Source organism: Mauremys mutica, unplaced genomic scaffold (genome assembly GCF_020497125.1).
Source record: "Mauremys mutica isolate MM-2020 ecotype Southern unplaced genomic scaffold, ASM2049712v1 Super-Scaffold_100267, whole genome shotgun sequence".
NCBI lineage: Eukaryota > Metazoa > Chordata > Testudines > Geoemydidae > Mauremys > Mauremys mutica.
The window spans coordinates 12,952-31,755 of record NW_025423298.1 but is presented as its reverse complement, the minus strand read 5'-3'; the positions used below and the strand labels follow the sequence as shown (position 1 = coordinate 31,755).

At 56.7% G+C, this 18,804-nt stretch overlaps 5 non-coding genes across 5 annotated transcripts; 3 read left to right on the top strand and 2 right to left on the bottom strand.

Moving 5' to 3' along the window:
- The first annotated feature begins 1,287 nt into the window (after positions 1-1,287).
- On the top strand, positions 1,288-1,369 carry TRNAS-AGA. Its single transcript has one exon. It is a non-coding gene; the product is annotated as a tRNA-Ser (tRNA).
- Positions 1,370-3,199: 1,830 nt separating this feature from the next.
- TRNAI-UAU lies at positions 3,200-3,293 on the bottom strand. The gene is made up of 2 exons: positions 3,256-3,293; positions 3,200-3,235 (listed from the first exon to the last, which is right to left on the bottom strand). It is a non-coding gene; the product is annotated as a tRNA-Ile (tRNA).
- A 3,242-nt stretch (positions 3,294-6,535) lies between these two features.
- On the top strand, positions 6,536-6,608 carry TRNAF-GAA. The gene has a single exon. It is a non-coding gene; the product is annotated as a tRNA-Phe (tRNA).
- A 10,648-nt stretch (positions 6,609-17,256) lies between these two features.
- Positions 17,257-17,330, top strand: TRNAI-AAU. Its single transcript has one exon. It is a non-coding gene; the product is annotated as a tRNA-Ile (tRNA).
- A 1,184-nt stretch (positions 17,331-18,514) lies between these two features.
- Positions 18,515-18,587, bottom strand: TRNAR-CCU. The gene has a single exon. It is a non-coding gene; the product is annotated as a tRNA-Arg (tRNA).
- Between the last annotated feature and the right edge of the window lie 217 nt (positions 18,588-18,804).

Here is an 18,804-nt window from a genome sequence, read left to right as displayed (position 1 = left end):
CACCCCTTTGTGGGGAGAATCAGCTCTGGGATATTGGGGTCAAACCCTTCCCACCTCCTCCCTGCAAACCTTCTCCTGGCTTCAGTGAGGGAATGGGGGCGTGAGGGGCTAGTGCGGTAACAGCAGCAGCGTGGCCGTGGGGCTCGGCCGGTGGCTGGGGCCAGTCGCCTGAGCATGAACCCAGCCGACCCCAGGAGATGGACCCGGGTCACCAGCCCAACCCACCATGTGGCTGCTGCCGCTGCCCTGTTAGTGCGCGAGCTCCCACAGACCACGCTGGGGAGAGCCCCCAGCTGCAGGGGAGACGCCCCTGAGTGCCTGGCAGGGCCCAGCTCCTGGCTGACCTGCACTGCTGGGGGTCAGGGGGCTGGGTGACAGGGGGGGCGTTGGCTCTGGGGTGGGACTGTCACTTCCCCCCCTGCCAAGCCAACAGGATCACAGGAAACGAAACCAGCTCGGCCGGCAGGGGAAGAGTTCAGTCCAGGGCCTGGTGCATTCTGGGAGCAGGGGCGGTGCAGAGAAAGGGCAGATAGGGGACAGCTCTGAACACTCCACGCAGAACTGCCTGTCCTGTCCCGCAGCCCCTGGTACAGGGGGCTTTTAGCCATAGTTTTAATCAGGCCAATAAATTGAAACAAACCCCTGTTAAATCATTGCTCAGCCCGAGCCCTTCACCCACATTCCTTAGGGCATTGGGTGTTTCATGTCCTGCCTCAATTTCACACAGAGACACAATTTCCTTTGCACAGATCCGTGAACAGCAAAACCTCCCTGTGTCTCTGGTCTGAGCCAGGGCATTCGATTCCAGTGACCCCTTCTCTCCTGCAATGGCAATGGTCAGACAGAGGGGACCTGGCACCTGCATCCCTGCCAGGGAGATATTGGCTCGGCTCTTTCTTTCTGCTGCTGTTGTTAGTCCAGGAAACATCAAGGGTGGAATGCAATGCTGAGTTCATCCACCAACCCTCTGAAATATTTTAGTGCCCCAGAGAAATCCTGCCCCCTGCTATTGGAACGATGTGCTGGAGATTTGCCTAGGAAAGGGGCTGTCTGAATTGTCAGAGTGAGGAATGAACAACAATCTACAGCAATGTCATTAACACAAACACACTCTCATCCTGCTCCAGCCGGAAGGGAAATGGGCAGGGATTCTCGCTGTTCAGCCAAGGACACACTTACACTGATGTGCAGCTGTGAGTTTGCTGGGGAAGCTGGTCTGGGCAAACAATTTGAAGTGATAATTCAGTGAGAACAGAATCATCATGTAATGAGACAGGTGTACATCAAGTAGTTGTGGCCAAGTGGTTAAGGCGATGGGCTAGAAATCCATTGGGGTCTCCCTGTGCAGGTTCAAATCCTGCCAACTACACAAGCACTGTGTGGTTGTTGTTATTATTACTGTAGACTTGACTTAGTGCCTGAGCATCCAGAGTGCAAACTGGAGCCAGATCTACTTTCACTCTGTCTACACTTAAAATGCTGCAGTGGCACTGCTATAGCACTTTGGAGTAAACAGTGACTGGAGGGGTTTTCCCATCCCTGTAATAGCTACATAGACAGAACAATTCTTCCTTTTCTTTAGCACTATATAACCAGGGCTTAGGTCACCTTAACCCTATGGGTTTGGGGGGTGTGGGTTTTTCACACCCTGAGAGACGTTGCTCTGCCAGTGAAGTGCCCAGCGTACACCAGCCCTTAGATCCCTCTTGGTATTTCAATGCAGGCACTGACCTGTGAGAGGAAAACATCAGCTCACGAACACAGAGACTGAATTCCCCACATTTAATCTCGCTGCACTTTCCAGAAAGTCATGAAATTCAATTCATTCTTGCTAGGACAGAGAAAAAATAAGTGACACTAAGTTTCTGGCTTGGGTAAATAAAATTAAGTGTTTAATTAATATAGTAAAAAAATCTGTATTGATTCCGCTAACAGCACAGCATGAAATAGGAACAGAGACAAAGCTTGTCAGTGACGACTAATTTCGCAAATGATCTTCCCATTATTAATTTCCACGCTGCCCCCATTTGAGGTCTGGGCATCGCCAGTGTCATTGCTCTGCGTTCACCTTCCCTTAGAATTGTTCCTGGACATTTGCCTTCCTCTGCAGCGTGGGGCACGGGTCACTTGCTGCAGGATTCCCTGCACGTTGAGGTCTTTAAGCCACGATTTGAGGACTTTAGTAACACAGACATAGGTCAGGGGTTTGTTACAGGAGTGGGTGGCTGAGATTCTGTGGCCTGCATTGTGCAGGAGGTCAGACTAGATGATCATAATGGTCCCTTCTGACCTTAAGTCTATGAATCTAGTCCCAAATTTGGAAAATTGTGCAGTTCAGAATGTGAATAGTGACCCCGTCTCCTTCCTGCACCTGCTCTACATTGCTCCACAGCAGCTTCTCCCCCTGCAGAGTCACCCCAACACCGCAGTGCAGCTGCCCAGGGTTCAGCAGGGGCCCCTGGCAAGGACAGTGGGTGCAGCTAACAACCCGGTGTGCCTGGCAGTGAGGCAGCTGTGAAAAAGCAACACTCCCCCGACACAAGTACAGAGACTGAATTCCCCAACTTTAACATCATGACCCCCTGTAGAAACCCACACGTGTCAGTTGTATTGTCACAGGGAGATACAAAAATCAAGTGACACCAATTTTTAAGTTGAGTAAATAAAGTTGAGGAGATAGTTATTAACCTCACAAAAATATACTAAAGATCCCTCAACATAACACCTGAAGGTGAAATATGAACAGAGACAAACCTTGTCAGCAAAGGCTCATTTCCCAAACGATCCTCAAAATGTTACTAATTCCCACCCCTCCTCCACAGGAGCTCTGTGCAGTGTAACTGTTCTGCAGGCAACTTCCCATTAAATGCTGTTGTGGGACATTCCCAGGCCTGGAAATGTACCAACGACAGAATTTGAAGAGCAAACCTGGCTCCCCGCACCAGGCGGGATTTGTCCCTGTCACTTAGTGTTTGTCAATAGTACAGACGCCCTGGGCAGGACTCCAGGCTCTGCTTGAGGGATCCTGGCACAGGGGCTGGTGGCAGAGAAAGGATTGCAGCTTCTGACCTGAGCTCTGGAGAGGAGGTAATAATTGAAGGGGGCCTTTATTGACTCCTCCTCAGGTTCCCCTGGGCTGGAATTCTACATTCCATAGGGCCAAATGAGGGGGTGATGCCACTTGGTTAATGAAAACTAGTGCTCCAGGTGAGGTTTGAACTCACAACCTCAGCATAGCTCCTCTCAGCACTGCCCTATAAATACTGTGCGCTAACCCATTGCGCCACTGGAGCATCTGTTAGCTGTGATTCTTTGAGACCCCCTAGGCTGATAAAGCCAAGTTGTGACCCCAAAACATTCTCAGTGGGGTTGAGAGCAGGTAGCGACAAGTGTTGTACTTGGTGGGGTGGATTCTTCTTAAGGGTTCCAGGCCCCATTTGACCCTTTTGTTCTTCCCTGTGTAAGAACAGAGCTGGTTAAGACTCAATGGAGAGTCTTGCTGCAGACCAACAGATCTCAAATCACTGATAACCAGCTCTGAGCATTAGTCCTGCTTTGGGACAGTGTCTCTCATGCAACAAACTGCCCAGTCTGCGCTAGCAGTGAGGCTCCCTCACTAACAGCTGAAATCAGGGAGAGCTGTGTGAAGTGCAGGGACCCAGGGGTGCCTGAACAGGGGGGAACAACACCCCAGGACTTTTAAAAATGGGAGGGCTCTGCCTTGCCACTTTGTAATGACCGTAAGGGCGAGCGAGGGTGGGGAGGGGGCGGAGAGCAGTGAGCGGGAAGTGGGGTCTTGGGGGAAGAGGCAGCGTAGAAGCGGGGCCTTGGGGAGAAGGGGGGGCAGAGGTGTGGCATTGAGTGGAAGGGGTGGGGCTACTGTTCGGGCTCTGGTGGCTGCTACTTTTAGGGAGCCTGCCCCACTCCTGGTGGGACCACAAGACGTCCCAGAGCAGAGAGGGTGGCCAGCAGAGCGGTGACAGGGGGGAACGGCAAGTGGCCGGCAATGTGGCCAGATAGCGGAGGAAGAAAGGGGCTTTCCCCCCAGGAGGTGAGAGGTGAACTCTGGGTTTTCACTGATCCAGGACAGCAGCTGTGGGTGAGGTGCAGTGAAGGGAGGGGCACATCCACAGAGCTACTGGTGTCTGGATTTAGGAGCCCGAGGCAAAAGACCACTGCCCAGCGCGCTGTGGGGGAGTGTTTTGCTCATAGTGTTGTGTTATGAATCCTGATTGTGGTGTTTTCCCAAGTTAATACAAGGTGATTTTCCTCCTTTTTCTTAAAGTTTCTTTTCTACACTCAGTGGTTGTGAGTGGGGAAAGTATCGCCTCTTAGAGGCACCCAGTGGCCAGGGTTAGTTTCCCCAGGTTACTGGGTGGGGGCTTAAGCAGATTGTGTGTTGCGTTGTTGAAGAGGAGCCCCAAGCACCCAAACAAGGAATTGTAACTTCAACCTTCAGAGTAAGAGCCAGTGGTGCTGCCAGCTGAGCTAGCCAGGCCGCCTAAACATATTAACCCCTTTCACCGCAAGAGCAAACACTGGGTACTTCAGTGCTTCTCAGCAGCTGGGAAAGAGCCTCCTGGGGGAAATATCTCCTGCCCCACCGCCAAAAGGAGCCCCTTGAGTGGGAACGGTTGGAGGCCCCACCTGCTTTCCAACCACCTTGTGATGCTGGCTGGCCGCAGAACGAGTGCCGGTCTGTGGGTGGCCTTCAGTGGGGGGTTGGCATGGCAGGGAGCAGGCTGGCCGGGTGTCTTTGTGGCTGTCTGCTGGCCACGCATAGGCATGGTTCTCCCCTCCTCTTGCCCTGCCCTCGGTTGCTCTTTGGCTTTTAAGCCTTCCCTTGGAGCTGTCAGCACCAGCCGCCTCTGCTCCAGGTGCCCAGAGGAGGAGAGGTGCTGGGCTCCAGCCTGGGACTCTGCCTCCCTCCTGCCTAGCCCTGACTATGAAGCCTGGCCCTGGCCCTCCTTCCTTTAAATGCCATGTGGGCAAGAGGAAGAGTGTGGCAGCTACAGGGACCAAAGGTGAAGCAGCGAGAAACAAACATATGGTGAACCCGCAGGAATTTCTAGCCAAAGTGTTAAGTTCTAGGACCCCAACCTATAGCCACCAGCACATTGAACCAGCCAGACCAACGACCTATCTCCAGTGGGCATCAGCCACCCAGCATAAAGGTAGCCAAGCACATTGGGCTCCAGGGCTTTGCAGCAAACCAACACATCTCCATGAGGTCCCACTGAGATTTGAACGCAGATTCCAGGAGTCAGAGTCCTGAGTGCTGCCCATTACCCCATGGGACCTGCTGCTGTTTCATTTTCTAGACCCCTGTGACTCTCAGCTGGCTGGTTTGCCCTCTGCACTTATTGCTTCCCACCAGCGGCTTCCTCTGGCGGGTCTCTCTCTCCTCCTCCAGCGACTGCCCTGAGTCCCTGCATCCCCCTGCTTTGTCTCCATTCCCTGCAGGCTGCAAAAATGTCAGGGGAGGCTGCTCCTCCCTTCACTTGGTGCTTCCACTCATATCGGCCAGCTGCAGCCTCATCTCCTGGAACTCGGGCAGCTGTCGCTTGATCCGGTCATACAGTCACACGCTGACTGGCTCCCCTGCCTGGATGCTCTTGTGGAAAACCCACAGGCGATGCTGCAGGACTTGGCACTGTTGGTAAGCTTGGCACTGGCAGCCAGCTCCCCCCGCCCCCACTACAGGCCTTGCCGACAAGCTCCTCCTCTTCCCCTTCAGCACCTGCCAGTGATCAGCTGTTCAGTGGGGTGCAGGAGGCGCTGGGCGGGGAGGGGGAGGAGCAGAGACAGGAAGAGGTGGGGGAGGGACAGGGGTTGGGGGAAGCGGTGCGGTGGAGGCAGGGCCTGGGCAGGAAAGGGGGGATTCGTCCCAGACCCCGGATCCCTCTAGGGCCGGCCCTGAAGGGAAGCACCGACTATCACAGTGACAATACAACTGACCAGCCTTGCGGGGGAGGCTGAGGGAGATCTGCACTCACCAGGTCTCTTCTCTCCCCCACGGTGAGCCAGACACTGCTCTCTCCTGGCTCTCACTCTAGCAGCTGGACGCCAAGGAGCCATTTCCCCACAGGAAGTGCATTGAGTGCCCCTGTGGTGTGGGGGGGCTGGTGCTGCTGCTGCCTGTGGGGCTGGCAGGGGGGCCAATGTCTGCACAGACTCTCAGCTGCCAGGCCGGAGGGGGCACTTGGGACCTTACCAGACTGGCTCAGTGAAGACGGGGGGTTGACAGAGCAATACAGACGCTCTCCAGAGCACGGAGCAGCAGCCGCCCATGCAGCCAGGCAATGAGCATTTCCCACAGCCTGGAGCCGAGGGGGAGGCGGCAGCTGCTGTTCCAGCTCCTCGGGGACAGGCCCTGTCAGCCAACAGCCACTTCTTACTCCCCACAGCTAAGGGCGCCGGGTTCCTCCGGTGGGGGTGTGGAGCAGCCGTTCGTTTTCCTGTCCTTTTTGTGTGCAACTGCTGACAACAACATCCCGGACAGAGAAGCAACAGGCCAAAATATTATCCTGCAGCTGCCAAAGTAGCTCAGTTGGGAGAGCGTTAGACTGAAGATCTAAAGATTCCTGGTTCAATCCCAAGCTTTGGCAGGTCCTTTCATCTCTCTTTGTGCAGCGGTGGCTTGTTTTCTGGGAGCACAGCAGTGCCTGCACCCAAGGTGAGTCCCTGAGCTTGGGCTCTGCAGTCAGAAAACAAGGAGAAATGAGAGCTGTCTTTCCCAACACAGTAGGAAGAGAGTGAGGCAGGGTGGCCCTCAGGAATGACAGGTGGGGATGGAAGCTCCTCTGCCCAGCTGAGCAAGGGCAGTAGCAGGGAAGGGGCATCTGTAAAAGTGACCCTGCAACACCTCTCCTTCTCTGGGCACCTAGAGCAGAGGCAGCTGGTGCTGACAGCTCCAAGGGAAGGCTTAAAAGCCACAGAGCAACTGAGGTCAGGGCCAGAGGAGGGCAGGACCATGCCTATGTGTTGCCTTCAGACAGGCACAAAGACACCCTGCTCCCTGCCATGCCAAACACCCACTGAAGGTCACCAGCATGCGGGGCAGCTGCTGATGCTCTGTGGCCAACATCAGAAGATGGTAGGAAAGCAGGGCCAGCCCCCATGGTGGGGCCTCTGAGGGTTCCCATTCATGGTGCTCACTTTTGCAGTGGGGCAGGAGATTTTACCCCAAGAGGGTTTTCCCCAGCTGGCGAGAAGCAGAGAAACACCCAGGCTCCAAAGGTGCTATGTAGCAACCCCCCTCCAGCACAGGGACAGGCGCACAGTTGGAAGAGAGAAACTGCTCCACACGCTAGCCTGGGCAGCTGCCCAGTTTCTTTGGCAAGTCAGGAAGGGCAAAGGCGAGACTGGAAGCACCTGGGGCTCATGCCCCAGCCTTTGTGACACCCACACCCCAACTCCTTCCTGGGGCTCTAGCTGAAGCCAGAACATTGGCCTGAGCGGCCAAGAAGAGGTTCCAGCCCTGAAGGGAGCAGGACTTTCAGCACAATGGTAAAACTGCACAAGCACAACCACGAAAGGACTCGAACCCTCAATTGCCAGATCCAAAATCAGACACCTTATCCATTAGGCCAGGTGGTCACAGAAGCAAAACTTTTCCAAGCACTTATTTGGAAAAGGCGGACACTGTGTTTCTCTGGTCCTCTACTGAGGGGGTCCGAGACTCTCTGGGCACAAGAAGTCGAGTTCCCAGCGAGATGTGAGACAATTCTCTGGAGCCAGGTACAGGACTTTGGCAGGGAGGCTCAGGCATGAGGGATTGGGGTGCAGTGGACAGACCAGCTATCTAGGTGCTTAGATTTGGTCTCACTGAGGAGGAGAAGGAGGAATCCTGCTGACAGGCAGTGGCTGTGGAGAAAAAGTGGGATGTCCAGGCTGCTCAGGTCTCCTTCTTCCAGCTCTTCATCTGGCTGAGCTGCTCGACCGGCCTGGACAAGTCCTCTGCATGCACAGCAAATAGCCCAAGAGCCATTTCTGCCCAAACCTGTGCTGGGGGGTGAGCTTCTGTCTTCCCTGTCCCATCTGCGCTAGAGCAGACCACTAGATTGAGAGACACAGTCAATAACGATTAAGGCTAAGATTATATAAAGGGGGTCACAGAATCTGTGACTTTCAGAGATCTCAGTGACATTTTCCACCTCAGCCCTGGGGCAGCAAGACTGGAGCTGTCGGCCGGTGGGGGCCCCACAGCTATCAGCCACCAGTGTCGGAAGGGGCTCCCACAGGCCCATGCCACCATGGATGGACCCCACAGCTCCCAGCTGCTGTGGGTGGATCCCAGAGCTCGGCATCAATCAGGTGATTCTGGGAAGTTCGGGGTCCCCGGGCTCCCACAGGAGGGTGAAGCAGGTCACCCCTGGAGCAGGTTAAAGCTGCAGGTTGACAGTGGGGTTGCTGCCCCTGTGAACAGCTGCTGTAGCACCGCCTGGGCAGGACAGGGAGAGCCAGTTATACCGCCCCCCACAGCCTGTATCGGGGGATGGGAGCACTCACACCCTGGGGACCCACCCAGCAGAGATCTACTGGGGGGAGAGTGGCACCCACACACCCAGGATCGTGTAGGGGGGGACAAGGGCATCCACGCTCCGGGATCCTCTGCAGAGGGACGGACACCCACACACCCAGGATTCTGTATGGGGGGCAGAGGTACCCGGACACCTGGGCGGGGGGATGGGGAGCACCGAAACATCCGGGATCTTACCTGGGACGACAGCGGCGCCTGCAGCTCGACATGAGACGGGGGTGGGGGGAGCAGGAGCATTTCCCAGTTCCAGGCTGTCCCCGTCTGGCCAAGGCACAGAGCTCACAACCAGAGTTTAAAGCTGGAGCTGCCAAGCTACAAAACAAGCCGGGCCCCGTGGCTGGTGCCTGTGATCCCAGCGCCTGGGGAGGCTGAGGCTGGCGGATCGCTTGAGCTCAGGAGTACTGGGCTGCAGGGGGCTGTGCCGATTGGGTGTCCGCACTAAGGTCAGCATCAATATGGTGAGCTTGGGGTCACCAAGTTGCCTAAGGAGGGGTGAACCGGCCCAGGTCAGAAACAGAGCAGGTCAAAACTCCCGTGCCAATCAGTAGTGGGATCGTGCCTGTGAATAGCCCCTGCAGCATAGCCGGGCAAGACAGTGAGACACGGTCTCTTTTTATACAGACACCCCCCGCAGAGCCTGGATGGGGGATGGGAGCACCCACACGCTGGGGATTCTGACTTGGGGGGAGGGACGGCCCCCTGCCACACAGATCTTGAAAAGAGGAACAGCGACACCCACACACCACAGAGCCTGGATGGGGGCAGGGGAACCACACACGGGAGCTAGTTCATGGGGTGGGGGACACACCCATATGCTCCATTGCACCATTCTTAATGAGAAGAATGGGGGCATCCACACAACACGGATCCTTAACGGGCTGGGGGACACCCACACACCCCACTATTAACCAGGAGGGACAGGGGCACCAGACACCCCCAGTAGCGTGGAGAACACCCACATCCACCGGATCCCTCATGGGGGGTAAGACAGAGGGGATTGTAATGGGGCCCAGCGCACCCACGCACCAGGGATTGTTAAGGGTTGAAGGGACAGGGACACCCACACACACTGAGATCACGGCCTTGGAGGAACGCAAACCCTCCACAGAAGGACCTGGTCTGTTCCATGATGGCAGCCCAGCCTGGGTGAGTCAAAGTCTCTTTGCCCCAGAGATCCTGACTAGGGCAGAGAGACACCCACCCACCAGAGATCCTTAATGGTCTAGGGTGCACCCCCACACCAGGGATTCTTATGGGTGGGAGGAATGGAGACAGCCAGACACACTGAGATCACTTCCTCCCAGGAGCCTGGGCCTGACAGGGAGACACAGTCCCCCTTTACATATCTGCCAGACAACCTTCCTCCCACTCCCTCCACACAATGTTCTTATTTGGAGGTAAAGCCAGGGAAACCACATGGAGGATTCTTATCTGGGGAACTGGGGGGACCCACTTACCACCAGAGATTCTTAAGGGTAGGAGGAACAGGGACTCCCACTTCTGTGGCATGGGGGTGGGTCGCCTGCTGGGATCATCTGGGCATATTTCACCTCATCAGCTCCCTGCCATTGCCTTGGGGGCCCCTTGTTCGCTGCCTCTGGCACCCAGTTTAGCCTCCTTCCTGAGGGCTGAAACGCTTTGATCTATCTAAGGTCTGTGGGATCAGTATGTGTCATGGTGTAATTCTGTGTTATTTGGGGGTCAGACTAGCTGAGCTAATGGCCCCTTCTGCCCTTAAACGCCATGAAAACATTTCCCTGGTTTCTCCTTGCGCCTGACAGACACCACGGTGAGGGGCCCAATGGAAGGTCCTGGACACAGCGCTCTGGCTCTTACGTTACTTGAGGATGTCAGCGCTTTCCTAGCAAAGCTGCTGCTAAAGCGCTGGATTTGGGGAACGGTTCGGCTCCGATTCAGAGATCTGCCTGCGGGGTGTGAACCTGCCACGAGGAGCGGGAAACGCAACCAGCAACGGGAGGCGTTGGCTGAGCTCCAGGCTGCCCCCGTTTGGCCAACGCTTAGAACTGAGCCGCGGAGTTTAAAGCTGGCGCTGGGAGGGACCTGAACACGCGGGGCATGAAGGCTCCTGCGTGTAATGCTTGTTAGGTGGGCAGCTGAGCGTAACTGATTGCCGGAATTCAGGGCTGCACCCCGGGGTGCTGAGCAGGTGTCTGTGCTCAGGTTGGCCTCACTATGATGGTTTCTGGGAAGTTTGGGGTCACCAGTCTCCCTAAAGAGAGGGGAGCCAGGCCAGAAAAGGAGGCTTTCAAAACTCTGGTACCAATTGGGCAGTGGGACTGCCCCTGTGAAGAGCCGCTGCAGCCCCGCCAGGGAGAGCCGGTCTCTCTTTATGCAGCCCCCACCCCACTCACCCATTCCTCAGGACAAGCGTTGTGCTCAAAGATCTGTGCCCCGTGTTTTCACCTCCATGTGAAGCACACAGTGCAAATAACCCTCAGCGCATCAGCTCAGTTCCAGGCTCCACTTCTACCCGTTCAGGGAAGATGGTGCAGAGGAGCCCCTGGGTGGCTGTGGGCCTGGGGAGGATGGCTTTTGATTTTTCGGCCGTACCGCTACGGGCAGCAAGGCCAAAAGTCAGATGGCCGACTCTCCCGTCCACCACGCTCATCAGGAGCCCTTAGTCGACAGGCTCGGAGAATGCGGGCAGCGTCCCCCACTACCTCTCGCATGCAAAGCGAGCGCTCTGCCGCTTGAGCTAATTCCCCGCAGCTGGCCTGACTCTCAGGCACCGGGCAAAAAAAGGCAAGGGCTCTGTGGCCTTAAGCAGAACACAGCCTGAAATGGGGAGGGGGGCGCTACCCAGAGCTGGGGAAGGGGGTCCGAGTCCCAGCCACGCTCCTCGGCACAAACACCAACGCTCCCTCCCTGGAGTGTGTCTGGGCTGAGAGTTAGCCCCTGAAACAAGCACCAAACTTCAGAAGACAAGGCAGGGATAGATCACTTGACGATTGCCTGCTCTGGCCATTGCCTCTGAAGCGCCTGGCATCGGTTACTGTCAGAAGACGGGATAGTGGCCTAGCTGGACCATCGGTCTCACCCAGGAGGGCCGTTCCTATCTTCACCACTTTCCTCTAACCCAAGCAAAGCCAGGAGCAGGCCCAGCTCAGCAACTCTAGCAGACTCCCTGGCCCCCGGCCCAGCATACAGCAAAACGACCCTGCCTCCGCCAGGATAGACAGCCACCGACTCCCTCTTGCCAGGGCCGGCTCCAGAGCCCAGCGGGGCAAGCACCCGCCTGGGGCGGCCCTTTCCCGGGGGGGCGGCAGGCTGGGCCGGCGGACCTGCCGCAGTCATGCCTGCGGGAGGTCCACCGGAGCCCCGGGAGGACCGGACCTGCCGCAGGCATGACTGCGGAGGGGACGCTCGGCCGGCGGCTCCAGTGGACCTCCCGCAGGCATGCCTGCGGCAGCTCAACCGGAGCCGCCGGACCAGCGAACCGCCCGCAGCTGCGGGAGGTCCAGCCGAGCCGCGCGACCAGCGGACCCTCCGCAGTCATGCCCGCGGAAGGTCCGCTGCTCCCGCGGCTCAGGGGCGCCTCCCGGGCATGACTGCTTGGGGCGGCCGAATTTGTAGAGCCGCCCCTGCCTCTTGCAAACCAACACAGCCCTTCCCCGCTTTGGCTGTCTCCAAGCTGTCTGCGTGCTCTGCTCCACAGCTGCCATGCTGCCTGAGATCGGGAGGCTGCGAGGTCTCATGGTCTCAGCTGAGCTGGTATCGCGTGCCACCCCGCCCATCTCCTCATTCCCTTCATGGACCCCTGGGATGTGAGTAATTCTGTATTTGAGTGGCTCTCCCTCCCGGCCAATGAGCTTGGCGTAGACTAGCAGGGAGGGAGGAGGAAAGGGATTGTGCTCCAGTGAGAGCTCAGAAAGAAAGGTGCAGGTCCCCCACTAGAGCCCAGCCCAGCAGAGCAGAGCAGGCTGGAGAATGTGTGTCTGGGTCTGACTACTTCTCCCCTGCTCTTCCATTTGAGCTAACTTCCCCCAGCTGTCTCCAGCCTCCCAGTCAGCGCAAGGGGGAGAAGGGCCGGGGAGGAAGAGCTTTGTGCTCCGCAAGGGCTGGCTTTTTGGGAGGCCAAGCGGGGAGAGGGATGGAGGCCACTGGAGGAGCTGAGCCGGCTGACTGTCCATGGCTTCTAAAAGAAGGGCAAGAGAAGGTCCTGGAGCTGCCTTGCAGCTGGAGAATGCGGGCATTGATCCCGCTGCCTCTCGCATGCAAAGCAAGCGCTGTACCACTTGAGCTAATTCCCCTACGTTGGCAGGTGGTGTCTCGATCCATCCATTCGATAACGGAGGCCACATCGTTCCCCGCGCCAGCCAGTGACTCCTTCCAAAAGGGTCAGGCAAGGCAGGGCTTGCCGTCACCCAGCTAGCTCAGTTGGTTAGAGCGTGGTGCTAGTAACGCCAAGGTCATGGACTCAAGCCCCATGCTGGCCACTCCGGGAGGGAGAGGGTGGTTTCTGCTCTTTTGGCTGACTGCTAGGGGTGGCAGAGGCCAAAACCAGGTGGGCCAGGAGCAGGCAAGAGCCCTACTGGGCGCAGGCGCTGGGCAGGACCAAGCTCCTGACACCTCCCTGGGCTCCTCGCTCCACCTGCTGCCTGAAAGGAACTTGGGCCCGGGGAGGAGACGGGTGAGCCCGGCCGGCTGCCTTCCAGGCTCATAGGAGGCCAGGCTTGAGCTGCCCGCCCGCCAAGCCAAAATCACAGGCCTGCCGGCTTCCCCGACATTGTCCACAGAGGGTTGACCTGATGGCCCGAATTCTTGCCGGCCGCCAGCTCCACCCAAATGGACCTGACGCCGGATCACGCTCCCCAGCCCAAGCCACAGAGGAAGGCTTAATACTCGGCACCCCAACCTAGGGGAGAGGCTTCACACTCCGCCGGCGCAGGGTGACCTTTGGGACTTCCCTGGACACCATCTTCCCACCGCCCACAGCCAGACCCCCCAAGCCCACCCCTCCGACAGGAAGGAGCAGGAGGACCACTCCGCCCAGGGGCACCACCACTCGAAGTCAGCTTCACTTGCTTCCTATTCTACCCCTTTCCTCCCAAGTTATGCGCGCCTCACGGGAGCCGGCCCTGAGAAGACGCAGGCACGGCTCTCTGACTGGCGCAAGCCAAACGCCCACACCGAGAGTTTAGCACGGGCTCTTGAGGCACTGGAGGAACCCCATGCAGACGCACTGACGGAGCTAAGCTTTACGGCCAAGGGCCCTACCTGTGCAGAAAGCCAACTTGCTTGTGAAAAAGACTCCTCTTTCGGCTCCCCTTCCAAACTTCCAAATGCCTCCAAATGGGAAAACACACCCACTGAAACACCCAAACGGTCCTAACGCTGGGGCCAGGCGAAAAAGAAAAGCAAGGAAAAGGTTTCTAAATGGCCACCCTGCCGGAGTCGTACAGCTCCGCAAGTGTAACCCGTGGGAGGGACATTACACAGAAAAGGGGAATGGAAAGCTGCCCAAATTGAGATGCTGTGGAAAGCTACAGCCCCATCACTACTCCTACTCTGCACACTTCTTGCAACAGCTGATGAATGGCCAGGTGCTTTTTGCATCCAAGCCCACACCAGGGGAAGACCTTGAGAAGCTTCCCGTGGCTTGCCTGGTTCAGCTGGTCAGAGTGCGGCACTCGTGGAGGCCAGGGGCACCAACTTATACGGGCTCCTGGGGCTAAAGCCCCAGGAATATTCACAGTCAGGGGCTCTGCTCCACCAATATTTGGAGCTAGGTTTCTCCCCTGCTTGGAGTGCCCCGCCCCCGCCTCTCATCCCCCCCGCCTCCGCCTCCGCCGCCAGGGCTGGAGCTTCCCCCCGCCCTGGAGCTTCCCTGCCTGACGTAAAGAGCGCGCAGCGCGCGTCTCTCTCCCTTGCTGCTGCTGCTGCTGCCGCCTAAGGGCTACAGCATAACAGCAGTGCAAGCTGCTGGTGCTTTAGCACCTCAGGAGGGGAGGGGGCCATGCCGTGCCTGGCAGCCCTCCCCTCCCCTGCCCCTACCTGGAGGAGACGCGAAGGGACTTCCGGCCAGGAGACGGACATCACTCACCTTAGCAGCTGCTGGGGCTTCCGTGTGAGGTGCTACAGAAGCTGTTTTGTGCTGGTTGGTAAATCTAAGTATTGGAATAACCGCCAGCATTTGGGGTTTGTCTGCCCCGTTTTGTTTGCAGTTCACCCTGATTGAGTGACCTCAGCTGGCTCTGATGGGCAGCACCGTCACACTGCTCCTTTCTAGTCACACTTTCTACACATCTAACATTAGTATATAATGTAATACAGATCTATCCCAACACCTGCCGGAGGTCCTCTGGTAAGGCGGATTCGGCGGCATGCCTGTGGCAGGTCTGCCGGTCCTGTGCCTTCAGCGTACCACCACCGAATTGCTGCTGCAGCTGGGGCACTGGCAGAGCTCCCGCAGGCATGCCGCCTAATCCACATTACCAGGGGACCTCCTGCAGGCAGGCTGCCAAAGGCAGCCTGACTGCCACCCTCACAGCGACCGGCAGGCCACCCCCCGCAGCTTGCTGCACTGGTGCCTGGACCCGCCCCTGTCCCTGACCCAGGGCAGAGGATAGTGAAGCTGAACATCCAGAGCTTGCAAGATAAAGGAGCAGGGGGGCGAGGCCTGGCGGTGTTGGCAGAACGGGAAAGCATCAGAGGGTTCTGTGGCAACCAGGGGGATTGGTGGGAGTCAGTGAGGGAGGAGTTCTGGCAGTCGTGCAAACACCACAACATTAAAGAAACCAACAGTGCCAAGTCCTGCAGCGTCGCCTGTGGGATTTCCACAAGAGCATCCAGGCAGGGGAGCCAGTCAGCGTGTGACTGTACGACCGGATCAAGTGACAGCAGCCCAAGTTCCAGGAGATGATGCTGCAGCTGGCTGATATGAGCAGGAGCACCGAGTGAAGGGAGGAGCAGCCTCCCCTGACATTTTTGCAGCCTGCAGGGAATGGAGACAAAGCAGGGGGATACGGGGACTCATGGCAGGACCCACGGATCCGGTAGTGCAGGTCCACAGTCGCTGGAGGAGGAGAGAGAGTCCTGCGAGAGGAAGCCGCTGGTGGGAAGCAATAAGTGCAGAGTGCAAACCAGCCAGCTGAGAGTCACAGGGGTCTAGAAAACAAAACAGTAGCAGGTCCCATGGTGTAATGGGCAGCACTCAGGATCTTGAATTCTGAGTTCAAATCTCAGTGGGACCTCTGGTAGGTATGTTGGTTTGCTGCAGAGCCTTGGAGCTCAATGTGCTTCGTTACTCTCTTCCTGGCTGAACTAGAGTGATTTTTTTTTCTCCTCCTCCTGGGTCACTGATGCCCACTGGTGATAGGTCTTTGGTCCAGCTGGCGGCTAGAGGTTGGGGTCCTAGAACTTAACAGTCTGGCTAGAGATTCCTGCGGGTTGACCTGATGTTGGGTTTCTTGCTGCTTCACCTGACGTCCACAACTTTGGTCCCTGTAGCTGCAGCTCTTCCTCTTGCCCACATGGCATGTAAAGGAAGCAGTGCCAGGGCCAGGTTTCCCAGGCTGGAGCCCAGCCCCTCTCCTCCTCTGGGCACCTAGAGCAGAGGCGGCTGGTGCTGACAGCTCCAAGGGAAGGCTTAAAAGCCACAGAACAACCGAGGGTAGGGCCAGAGGAGGGCAGGACCATGCCTATGTGTAGCCTGCAGACAGGCACAAAAACACCCAGCCAGGCTGCTCCCTGCCATGCCAAACCCCACTGAAGGCCACCACAGACCAGCATGCGGGGCGGCTGCTGATGCTCTGTGGCCATTATCAAAGACGGTAGGAAAGCAGGGCCAGCCCCCCTGGTTGGGCCTCTGACCGTTCCCACTCAAGGTGCTCACTTTGGCAGTGGGGCAGGAGATTTTACCCCAAGAGGCATTTCCCCAGCTGGTGAGAAGCAGAGAAACACCCAGGCTCCCAAGGTGCTATATAGCAAGTACCCTCCAGCACAGGGACAGGCGCACACTTGGAAGAGGGAAACTGCTCCACACGCTAGCCCGGGCAGCCGCCCATTTTCTTTGGCAAGTCAGGAATGGCAAAGGCGAGACTGGAAGCACCTGGGGCTAATGCCCCAGCCTTTGTGACACCCAACCCCCAACTCCTTCCCGGGGCTCTAGCTGAAGCCAGAGCATTGGCCTGAGCGGCCAAGAAGAGGTTCCAGCCCTGAAGGGAGCAGGACTTTCAGCCCAAAGGTAAAACTGCACAACCACAATGGGACTCGAACCCTCAATCGCCTGATCTGAAGTCAGACGCCTTACCCATTAGGCCATGTGGTCACACAGAAAAAGACCCTCCAGGCACTTCTTTGGGAAAGGCCGACACTGACGCATCTGACGAAGTGGGGATTCACCCACAAAAGCTCATGCTCCAATACGTCTGTTAGTCTGTGAGGTGCCACACGACTCTTTGCTGCTTTTGCAGCCACTGGATGGAGGCCACTGGAGGAGCTGAGCCGGCTGACTGTCCATGGCTTCTAAAAAAAGGGCAAGAGAAGGTCCCGCAGCTGCCTTGCCGCTGGAGAATGCAGGCATTGATCCCGCTGCCTCTCGCATGCAAAGCGAGCGCTCTACCACTTGAGCTAATTCCCCTACCTTGGTAAGCTGTGTCTTGATCCATCCATTTGATAACGGAGGCCACATCGTTCCCCGCGCCAGCCGGTGACTCCTTCCAAAAGGGTCAGGCAACGGAGGGCTTCCTGTAGGCCGGCTAGCTCAGCTGGTTAGCGTGTGGTGCTAATAACACCAAGGTCATGGGTTCAAGCCCTATGCTGGCCACTCTGCGTGGGGGAGGGAGATGCTCTTTCAAAGCTCTGTTTCTGACAGCAGACTGCTTATCTGCTTGGGGACAAAGCAACCATTAGTGTGGAATGCTGCTAGTGTGTGTGTGAGAAAGGGGGTGGGTCTGCTGCTGTCTGAACACACAAGACAGCATGCTGACACACTCTCAGCCCCCCAAACACACTGTTGCTCCCCCCATGTACACACAACACACTCCCTGTCACACTCCACCCCCTGTCCTCTCTTTGAAAAGCACATTGCAGCCACTTGCACACTGGGATAGCTACCACAGTGCACTGCTCTCTGTGGCATTGCTAATGTGGCCACTCCAGTGCGCTTGCAGCTGTCAGTGTGAACACACGGCAGCGGTTTCCCTGCTGTGGTTTAACTCCCAGTGCTCTACCTCTGCAAGTGTAGCCAAGCCCTAAATTTGCCAGACCAACCGAACTCAGTAACTGCCCTCCACCACCATGTGCAGTGAGTAGGGGCACAGTGACGCACACACCACACTTGCTGGCTCAGCCTTGTGCATGGTGGGGTGGCCACCTCCCCATTGATGAGACCTGGTCCCACCATCTCCGTGCAGCTCCAGTCTGCCCTGCTGCCATCCCTGTCTGTGTTGTCTTCTCTAGCAGTTGACTGGAAGGTGCACATTGGCCACATGCCATGTAGCTGTGTTGTCTCGAAGGGCGAAAGCAGGAGGAATGGTGCCTTCATAGCCCACCCAATATTCCATAACATAGTTAAGGAAAATATTTCTCAATGAACTCTCAGTAAAAGATCAGAAACAGCCAGTGTCTGCAGCAGTCTACCAGCACTGGTATTTTCTTGAAATTTGCCAGACCAACCTAACACCTAACACACATTTGAAGTTCTTCTTTTCACACTGTTGCTCATTCTCAGGTTCTGCTTTGTCTCCAGTCAGATCCATTCTCTTTCAGAACAGCCTTGTTCTTTCACTGAGGTGTTGGAGTAAACACTCCCCTTCCCTCTATTCTCAGACAAACACTAGTATGAACTGTTTGCTGCTGGTGGGTTTAGAAAGCATTTGTGGAGTGGAAGATGCCATTTCTGCAGGATTGCTCCCAAGATCCAGTACTTTGTATTCAAACATCTCCCAGCTTCCTTGGTGAAAATAACACACAGGTTTCTTTGCAATACATGAGAGGAAAGGAGCTTTTCACCCCAGATGGGACTTGAACCCACAATCTCTGGCTTAGGAAGCCAATGCCTTATCCATTAGGCCACTGGGGCTCTGAAAAAAGGGGTGGAAATTCCCTCTCAGGATTGCACATTCCTCACATTCATTCAGAAGCCAAATACCCCATTTAAGGGCCTTACAGAAACGTCTGCATACCCTGGCAGCGAGGCACCTGGGCAGGTCGCTGACAGAGCTGAGCACCACCTTTCTGCCAGCCATCGTTAGAGAAGAACCCCACCCTAGAGTCACCCCTCCCTCCTTCAGCACCTC